This window comes from Lygodium microphyllum, chromosome 23 (assembly GCF_053477565.2).
Source record: "Lygodium microphyllum isolate KBCC chromosome 23, Lygodium_microphyllum_v1.1.10, whole genome shotgun sequence".
NCBI classification, from domain to species: domain Eukaryota; kingdom Viridiplantae; phylum Streptophyta; class Polypodiopsida; order Schizaeales; family Lygodiaceae; genus Lygodium; species Lygodium microphyllum.
In genome coordinates this window covers 64,018,638-64,027,383 of record NC_141157.1, presented here as the reverse complement: position 1 = coordinate 64,027,383, position 8,746 = coordinate 64,018,638, and positions in this window count along the sequence as shown.

Sequence of the window (8,746 nt, the reverse complement as noted above, 5' to 3'; positions counted from 1 at the left end):
CTTGGTACCTTCTTGCCCCTTGACACTCACTGTTGGATGTATATTGCTACATGGCAGTTGCAGTGACATATGTATCAATGATTGTTTCATTTTGGGACAGTTTTACATACTGATGTCATTTATTACAGCAAGCTGAAATCTACAGATTTTGAGCACTTCTATGAGGGTAATGCTTACTATTTGATGTTATCTTGGTTATATTTGGTGGACAAGTGCTTCTCTTGGTGATATCCACTCTTTCAGCTAGTTTTAGCAGTGGTTTTAGTGCATTTTCTACTAATTACAGCAACCTGCAATTTTGCTTTTTTGCTTTGATTTGGGACAATATGGCTGGTCATCTAAAAGACACAACTCTCTTTAACATTGCCAAGTTGGATGGTACCAACTATGGGTATTGGAAGTCACAGATATGGTAGGTTTTGGTGCAAAAATTACAGATTAAACCCTTGCATTTCAAGGGTGTTAAACTCGAGGATATGGATGATGACGTTTGGATGGAAGTTGATGAGCTATGCAAGTCTACCATTATCTTGTCACTTTTAGAAGAGGTCCATCATAATGTTGTTGAAGATGAGAATCAAAGTGCATGGGATTTATGGGAGAAGATTCAGGAGCTCTATGCATAGCAGGGTCCTGTGTCACAGATGTATTGGCTGAAACAGTTAATGGACCTTCGCATGAAGGAGGGGACCTCCCTATCATCTCATTTCAGTTAGTTTCATGCTATCATGAAGAGTCTCTTGTCACAGGGTATTGAGTTCAAAGACAACTTGCACCCATTTTTTCTATTTTGGCACCTTGCCTGAATCATGGGATGTCTTCCATACTGCCATATGCATGAACAAGCTTGATGGGCTGAAAATCAAAGATGTTGAGAGTGCTTTACTGACTGAGGAAATTGACAGGAGAAACAATGATGCTTCCTACTCTTCACATGCATTGACCGTTAGAGGTGGCAAACATGGCAGGCATGATAAGGATCATAAGGGTAGGGACTCTCAGAAGTCCAAGTCCAAGTCACGTGGTCGCAGTAAGTCCCGTGGATGGAAATCTGATCTTACCTACCATTATTGTGGAAAAGCAAGACATATTAGGCCGCAGTGCCATAAAATGTGCAATGATAAGTGCAAGGAAAAGGGAAAAGAAAAAGTGCAGGAAAAGTCTTCTGAGTGCAGTATTGTACCTACAAAGTCCAGTGTGAAGATAGAAGAGGTTAATGTCATGCAAGCCACTGATTTAGATGATGATTACATACTTGCAGCTTCTTCATGCGATGCCTTACAGGCTTCTGAGATACATTCTATGCATGCGCACTGCTAGCTCTTAGATTTGGGTGCGTCCTTTCATGTGACACCGTGTAGAGATTGGTTTCATACCTATCGTACCCCTGTCTGATTTTGTGCGTCTTGGTGATGACAGGTCTCTTGACATTGTGGGCATTGGAGATGTTAGGCTACAGTTTTCTTCTGGCGGCTCTTTTATTTTACATGATGTACGTCATGTACCTACGTTGACTTGCAGCCTTACGTTAGCTAGACAGCTTGATGATGCAGGGTATTTTCTGTCTTTTGGAGACTCTGCATGGAAGATTACTCGTGGCAGGCTTGCGTTTGCAAGAGGTGATAAGTCTGGCAACCTCTATCCCTTATTTGTATCTAGAGCAACCTTGTATCATGTTTTGTCTATGGGTTCTATCCCCCATGTATCCCTTTGACATGCTCATTTGGGGCATATGTGCCTTAGAGGAATGAAAATGCTCCGTGCTTTGTAGTATCTTCCGCCTTTTGACTCTTCACATTTTGCTTCTTGTGATCATTGTTTGTATGGCAGGCAGATTAGAAATACGCATAAAAAGTTTGGTAAGAAACGCATAGGTGAGCCCTTGGCTCTTGTGCACTCAGATGTATGTGGGCCCATGCCCTATCAGTCACTCGGTGGGGCAAAGTACTTTGTTACTTTTATAGATGATTACTCACGTAAGGTTTGGGCTTATCCCATAAAGAGGAAATTTGATGTCTTAGATACATTTCAGCATTGGCTACATTGGTAGAGAACCAGTCTAGGAAAATGCTAAAATGCCTAAGGTCAGATAATGGGGGTGAGTATGTATCACATGCTTTTGAGCAGTTTTGTGATGAGTGGGGTATTAAGCGTCAGTTGATCACCCCTTACACCCCTCCCCAGAATGGTATGGTTGAACGCATGAATAGGACCATTCAGGAAAGGGTCCGTAGCATGCTTAGCCAGCCTGGCTTACTGCAACACTTTTGGGCTGAGGCAATTACAATTGTAGTGCATCTCATTAACAGGTCGCCTAGCAGTGTCATTGACTTTCAGGTCGTAGAGGAGGTATGGGCAGGCAAGCCCCCCTCATTAACAGGTCATTAACAGGTCGCCTAGCAGTGTCATTGACTTTCAGGTCGTAGAGGAGGTATGGGCAGGCAAGCCCCCCTCTTATGATCATTTGCATGTCTTTGGATGTGAGGCATTCTGCCATGTGCCCAAGGACAAACACAATAAGCTGGATCCTAAAAGTGTCAAATGCATTTTCATTGGCTATGGAGATGCAGGAGAGATGGGTTATCGTCTATGGGATCTATAGGTGCAAAAGTGATCCGCAACCATGATGTCATCTTTCATGAGGATAAAATGCATATGCAGTTTGAGAAAGTGGTTGAGGTATGCAAAGTTATCTTTCAGGAGGAGCCACTTGCTCCCATTCAGTCCGCTCTAGCTACCAAGCTTGGGGCAAAGCTAACTGAGGTAAAAAAGAATGGTACTTGTGCTTGGCTTCATCTTGATGATGGGAAAACTCAAGTCACTATTGAGTACAAGAATGATAATGGTGCAATGGTTCCTTTTTGTGTGCACATTGTGTTAATATCAACCCAGCATGATGTAACCATTACCAATGATGACATTGCTGCTGATTTGAAAGAATATGTTATCAAGCCAAATAAAATCCAAAAAATTAATGTATCTCAAAATTCATCTAATGTATGAGAGTTTGTCAAACCAAGCCCATGCACCCATCAGTGTGTTCACTTGTAAAAGTATGAAGCAAAACGGCCGTGTCAAGAAGAATGAAGCAAAAAGAGAAGTATCATGCACCAAGAAAAGGGATAAGAAGTACAATGAACAAAAAGAGCATGAAGACAAAGAATCAATTTGAAGAATGCCAAAGAAGCATGAAGAAGAAGATACTTTCCATTGCTACAAAAAAAATGTTTTGCAAAAATTTTCCATCATGGATCTCGTTTTCCCTTAGTGGATCTACTTCCCATAATGGATGTAACAAAATCTACCAAAAATGTAAAGTTTCAAGCTTGATGGACTAAGGTTTCCAAAAAGCTGGTCTCCTGGTCCATGTCTGCATGTAGGGGGGAAAAATGCCAGTAGGTGTAGGAACTCATCATTTGAGGGGGGTGTTGAGAATAACAAATGATGCTTGCCCATAAGTGGCTTTGTATGAGAGATATGACAAAGATGTATGCTCTAGAAGCTCTAGGAAGAGATGTCCAAAATCCCATAAGCACAAAGAAGAAAAGTGGTACTATCCAAAAAGCTATAAAGGCACGTACGTGACACTCATTTCAATGTAGAGGTACAATCAATCTTGGAACCTAATTCACTTGAATTACAATTTCTCATTCTGATAATGTATCATGTGTTTGACTTGCATCCACCATAGCCGATCTAGTTCTAGGTCCATGATTCTCAACAGATATGCCTTGGATGGTCACACATCCCAGCATGCTATGTGCTCATGGTTCTGACCTCCTTCTTGGCCTCTACCTCTCGCTCTTCTAAATCCATGACCAACACAGGCCTAAAGTCCATCAGTACGGGATTGCCCTCCTTATCATAAGAGACATAAGGGCTCACATATGAGTCTTCCTCCAGTGGTTCCTCTACAAAGTCACTGGAGCATCGCTTGGTAGATGGGCCACTATAAGTCTTGGTGGTCCAGGAATTCCTGCTAGGTTGATGTTGATCCTTAGAGTGGTTGGCTTTGAATCGTTAGGTGCAGATAGAGCCAAAGGGGCTCCTCTTCCCAAGTTAGGCTACCTAATAGTATACCTGAGCATAGGGTTGATGGTATGGCAACCGTCTTGGCAATCAACAGTATATAACATCATGCCTGAATCTTTCGTAGTTGGCACAAGACTGAGACCTAGGATTGGGACACTTAGATGGCAAATGGTTCCCTCCACAATGCAAACATTGCACATGAGGTTGCATGGGCCTTCGCAATGTCTCATATGGTCTGGTCAGCTTTGACTTTAGATCAGCTATCACTTGGGTTTGGTTGACATTCTTTCCTTTATCTTGCTCGCTAGGGGCTGATTGTTCGCTAAGTGCTACGATTCTTTTAGCATCTCTAAACATGTTGTTCTCTTGCTACGTAGCCCTAGAGATTCTCTCTTTGAGAAAGTCATCCACTCATATAGCCTCCTCAAAGACTCTTGCTACGTAGCCCTAGAGATTCTCTCTTTGAGAAAGTCATCCACTCATATAGCCTCCTCAAAGACTCTTGCTAGCACATCCCTTTATAGGTTCGAGTTGCTCGCTAGGGCCTTATATAGAGTTCTTCATTGTAGATCCCATTGATGAACACAATGGAGACCACTCTCCCATTGGGTTGCTTAGCTGCTATAGCTATCCTCTTGTAGAGACTCCTCATGTGAGTGATGAAGTCTTGTATGACCTCTTTGTCTTTTTGGCTGACATTCATTAGCTTAACTATGAGGTTATCAGAATATCTTGCCTCCGAGAATCTATTGATGAGGAGATCCTTTAGATCACTAAAATTATTATGTTTGGCATTATCTAGATTGGTAAGCCAATTCTGTTCCTTGTCTCCTAAGAAAAGACAAAATTCTTGTGCTCGTTGACTAGGGTCCATGAGGTTGTTAGCCTCCCACACTTGTGCAAACTGCTTGACAAATCTATAGGGGTCATTGCTTGGTTGATATTTGTCAAGGTGTTTGGCAATTATGGGTATCTTTGTTTGGCTCCTAGTATTTGGGGTAACTCCCAACCCAACTAGCAATGATGTTGCCAAGGTTGGTCCACTTTACTCGGCATTGGTGTTGTCTAGTAATCACTTCATGAGTAGTTGCTCACTATAAGATCTACTTTGAAGGCTCTCTCCCTATCGGCATTTCCTCCCGCTCTATTTCTACTTGACATGGCTAGGATCCTGTGAATTGCGTTGAGCTCTCTCTCCTGGCGTGACCTCTAAGCCCATTGATCCTAGTTATATGTAATATCTCGCCCCCACTCTCACTCCCGCTTGGGAACCACCCCCCTTTTAAATTAATTGAAAATTCCCCCTGCCTCCCTTGTCGTCGCCAACGACAACTGGCAAGGGTGGGGAAGGGAAGGAAGGAAAGGACGGCACCAACATTGATGATGCAGACAACAATGATGAAAAGGAGGATGAGGATGACGTAGAGGAAGATGAAGTGGAGAGGGAGGCCATGGGCCTAGTCCCACCGCCATGCAGAAAACCGCAGCCATATTGGCTGCCGAGGTGGGAGGGAGAGGCCCCATCACCTCCCCTATAAAGCCTCCCCCCTCCTTAAGCGGATAGGGGATACCACTTCTTCCCCGCTTGCCATTGAGAGAGAGAAGAAGAGAGAGAGAGAGAGAAGAAGAAGAAGAGAAGAAGAAAAAGAAGAAGAAGAAGAGGGAGAGAGAGAGGGAGAAGATGAGAAAGAGAGAGAGAGAGAAGAAGAAGAAGAAGAAGAAGAGGGAGAGAGAGAGGGAGAGGAAGAGAAAGAGAGAGAGAGAGAGGAAAAGAAGAAGAGAAGAAGAAGAAGAAGAGAGAGATAGAGAGAAAAGAAGAAGAGAAGAAGAAGAAGAAAAGGGAGAAGAAGAGAGAAGGAGAGAGAGAGGAGAAGAAGAAGAGAAGAAGAAGAAGAAGAGAGATGGAGAGAGAGAGAGAGAGAGAGAGAGAGAGAGAGAGAGAGAGAGAGAGAGAGAGAGAGAGAGAGAGAGAGAGAGAGAGAGAGAGAGAGAGAGAGAGAGAGAGAGTCTCTGAGGGTTCTCCTTCCTTTCCCCTCCTTAGAGGGTGACCACACGTGTTTACCCCCTCCTATCCGCGAGCTTAACCCCTCTCATCGCGGTAGAAGGAAGTCACCTGGCATGCCATCTCTCCAACAAGAGAAGGGGAGAAAGAGATTTACAAGCCAAAGTATGGCCCCAAAACGGAGGATGACACGCACCAATGAAAATCCCGCGTCCAACAGTGGAGCCATCCGTCCGGGAGACACCGTCAATTCGAATGCAATGTTGGGTATGGTTAAGCCATCTCCGAATACCCAAGTACGAATTGCCATCTTCCCTATTCGTGAGTTATAGGCTATATCACTTCTGTATGCGCATAAATTCATGCAAAGGAGTAGCTTGAACTTATTTTCCTATTATTATAAATTGGCATTCCGATTATTCCTTCTAACCCAACTTAGTTGCAAATGGCCTATTTGTTGATAGCACAATTACAAGGAGGAACTATACAAGGGTTATGAATGGTATAGTTGCTAAAAGAATGACATTAGAAGATTGTGCGTACAAGTGTTAGGTTAAAGCATAGTCAAGGGTTACAACTAGCATAATTGCCAAAAGAATATGACATTAAGAATCGGGTTCTAGTTTAAAGTTTGGATACTTCAAAAGTACTTAGCCTAAGAGCCCAAATATTAAGAAAAATTAGATTCTAGCTCAATGCAATGCTTGTTGGACTCTAGTTACTTGGAATCATCTCACACTTATCTTATCAAGTATTTACAAGTTAGGCCTATAACATGCCTAATATATGAGAACAATTTCCTGTTTGCTTCATAGCTTGGCTAAGAGCTAGTACAAGGAATTAATCATAAGGATTAAAACTAGAATTTTTTGAGATCCGTTTGATAACTACGACTTTCACTAAATCCAATTCAAGGTTGGATTATGGATCAATGTAAGTGATCTATGGAACTTATGTCTTGTACAGTGTTTGAAACCTTAAGACACGCCTTAGTCGAAAGAATGGTGTGTTAAGTAAATTTACATAGAACCGCTCTTGATTCCAAGGGGGAGAGCAAATATGCAATGGAAAGGTTATTGTGACTATGCCTGCAACGTTTGGAAAATGATACCATTGTTTTTATTGATTGATCAGATAACATCCTAAATTCTTTTGCATTAAACTAATTGTTGGGGTGTGACTTGGATGATTATTCCAAGTGCTTGTGTTTGAGGGTAAATGCATGGTAGGGGTCTGTGATGACAAGTTACCATGGGAAATAAAGGAATGTTTTCTTGGAAGATGATATTAGGCTGTTTGCCTTGATTGTCCTTGATTCTTAATTTGGTTAATTAAGGAAGGATATTTTGTGCGGGTGGATTATCTCCAAGGTGACGCCGTGTTTCAACCTGAGAGGGGACTACTCGATTCATGGGCCGAAGGTCGAATGGTGAAAAGGCCATCCATGGAAATTGTATCTCACTCCTAGATCACTTGGGGTCAGTGGAGATTTGGACACCCCTTTTGCTGAGTCCAGGATGGAGTTGGAAGACTGCCTTGAGCCCAACGACTGAGGTGTTGGAAGATCCTATTCTAGATAATGGATGGAAATTATGGTGCCATGTGATTTGGACCGGATACTTTTGTTGGATAGAAGGGATACCTAACTTCTCATGTATGGGCAGAAGACAAAGATTAGTTGGAAAATAGGTTAAGGAACTTGCTTGTCAAAAGAATAGATTGCACGGTTTTTGTGTCGGTGCCATAAATTGTGCGAATGAACCTTGTTCCTAAAAGGATTAATTAAGAAAGCTGACTTTGAATGTCACACATAAATGTGATAGGACCTAATTAGAAAACTAAAGCTAGCAAGGCAAACGGGTGGGTGGAACCCCTGACGGGTCCGTCTTATAGCAGGGTGGTCTTAGAGAAGTGGGAGGCTTCTTACAAGGTTTTATCATTGCTTGACCTTTAGGCAGTGCTAGGCTAGAACCCGATTCATGCCGTTTTAGGGGACCGGAATGGGACTATGCCCTATGGGTAGAGAGATTGAGTGACACATCCCTCTCATTTCCCATTCTCTTTGAACCGAGTGCAGCATGGATCTACTTCGGTTTGGGCATCTCTGTGTAAAGTAGGATGTCTAAGACCTGATGCTAGAATACTATCAAGAGACCTTGACCCCTAGAAATCTAGATTTCGAGTCGATCCTAGTGGGTTCGGCTGTGAACATTTTGTTGCGAGGCAGACTCGGGAAACCTTGGGCGACAAACCTTGAAACATTCCATGGGAGTAGTGGGCAACGATGCTTAGACTCGCTTCTCGATGGACTGCTAAAAAATGCTTGGACCGCGGGCACATTACAGTTGGTATCAGAGTGAAACTTCATAATGATATGGGATTGATTTATGTATGGTTCATAGACATATCCTAAATAGAAATAACCTAAATGATATGATTTGATTGTCAGGCACCTTCTACAACCACGAATGTTGACATGCAAGAGAAGAGATTCCTTCTCAAGTAGATTAAGCCACCCGAGTTTGGTGGAGAAGGGATAGACGTCGCAACAGAGGTGGAGATATGGATTGAGTCGATGGACGATTATTTCTTTGCTTCGAGAACTGCTGCTACCAATCAAGCAATGATAGCCAAACTTAAGTTCAAACTTAAGTTAGTTGGCTACGCTTGGATATGGTGGAAGCCATGGTGCAAAGATCAAGGTATTTTTGA